This window comes from Haliaeetus leucocephalus, unplaced genomic scaffold (assembly GCF_000737465.1).
Source record: "Haliaeetus leucocephalus isolate CR32 unplaced genomic scaffold, Haliaeetus_leucocephalus-4.0 Scaffold120, whole genome shotgun sequence".
Classification (NCBI taxonomy): domain Eukaryota; kingdom Metazoa; phylum Chordata; class Aves; order Accipitriformes; family Accipitridae; genus Haliaeetus; species Haliaeetus leucocephalus.
The window spans coordinates 1,744,259-1,746,155 of NW_010972556.1; positions in this window are offsets into that span (position 1 = coordinate 1,744,259).

Genomic DNA, 1,897 nt, shown 5'->3' on the forward strand with positions numbered 1-1,897 from the left:
CTAAAAAGGCTGAATATTGCCAAGGAATTTCAATCTTAACCCATCTAGTCCTCTCCAGGGAAACAGCCTGCTTTGGGAGCTGCTCAGTGTTTTTAAGACACATAAATCAAGGCTTGGATGTACTGACTGGGGCTGGCACAAAGTTGTGAAGAGTGCTTACTGGAACAACAATCATCTTTTCCTTATCTTCTCTCTCACAGTTTCTTTCCTCTGGACAAGACTTTTCAGAAATCCCAAGCCAGTCCTGGTGTCACACAGAGTACACCACAGCTGAGTCCCTGGCTTTGGTAAGGAAAGCTGCTGTAGAATTCGGCTGATGTTGCTAAGGTTTAATATTGATCATGAATCTTCAGTTCCACTTCTGCAGTCATGCTGATTTTTGTGTATCAGTTCTCACACGGAAAATCAGCTCATGGATCTGAATGCAAGTTTTGCCCAATTCTGGCATGGTCCTGCCTGTGAAAGACTTCCCGAGATCATACACAGCCCCTAGTTTCAATGACACACCAACAGCTGGCTTTTTGTGGGGATGCTCTTACACCAGTAAGAGCACTTCACTTTCTCTTTCCTCACCCTGCCATGGCCTCTTATTTTTTTCTTTTGACTTTTTTTCACTTTCCAGAGCTGATCCATTCCAGTAACAGCAAGAAAATGCCACTGCTGGGGAAATACACATGCATTTATCCTAGCGGAGCCTGGATTAAGCCCTCATGGAAAAGCAGCACCCCTATCTGAAAACACTTCATACGCTACATCTCAGGCACTACATCCATTTTGAACAGTTTAACACAGTCCTAGAAAACTAAATGCTTCATGTCACAGCATCACTTCATGGTAACTTTTAGTTCGGCACTCTGTTCTCATGGTCTGCTGTCCTTAAGAAGATGCCTAGATCTTGGGTGAACCACTCATGTGAAGGATGCCTATGTCCACTCCTCAGAAGTCAGCAACCCCAGAGCCAATTTAGCTAAGCCAGAGCCTATCTTTGGGACTTTTCAGGTTCAGTAACTATGAATCTTTTTGATAATGTAATTCATATCCTTTCATCACTTCTGTACATATTTTATTGCTTTTGATCAAAATCCTCATGCTCCTATTAAGTTTTATGACTGATTTCTGCAACACTGTCAGTGGTCATTTGGCTATGAAGGAAATGATTAAAACCGAGTTAAGCCCTTTAATAGCTGGCCCAGAATATGGGAACTCCGAAGAATATTTTATCTCTCCAGACATATGTCTTGATCTTGCAGTTAGCCGTCTTAATGGCTTAGACAGCAATTTTGCTTTCTGTAAGTACATCATTAAGTATAATAACACTCAAGATAAAGATATACTGTAATTTTCTCACAAACAAAACATGCAAATAAACATAAAAGAAGACAAGTACAGCTAGCAAAGAAAGTATGTGTGGGGGGGGCTCTGTCCCTAATTAATGGGTAGTAAAATCAGTGATAGTAATTGGTGTCATATTCAAATGAGTTTATATTGATGGAATGTCTTCTTGCATGAAGCATTTCAGCAAGACAAAAATGTTACTTTGACAGATGTTGTATAATAGTTCTTTTAGTATACATTTTCAGGCACCTCAGCCTGAAGACATTTATCTTCTTTTGTTTGGAAACAGGATCCTGCTTTTTTATTGACCTGGCTTCAGCAGTAACAAAAGCAAAGAGACAGAACCAACAAGGTGCGAAACAGAGAGAGGTTAGAGCTGGACTTGTGTCGCTCCTAGGACTGCAAGTCCATGGGTCCCGTGGCACTTTACTGGTTTGCTGTGGATGAGTCTTCAGTCTTCTCTACAACAGTGGGACTGTGAATGCTTGACTTTTCTTTCATTTCATAGGGTACTTACAGTAACATTTTTCTCCTTGGCATTTAGGCTCTGGACCATTTAGAT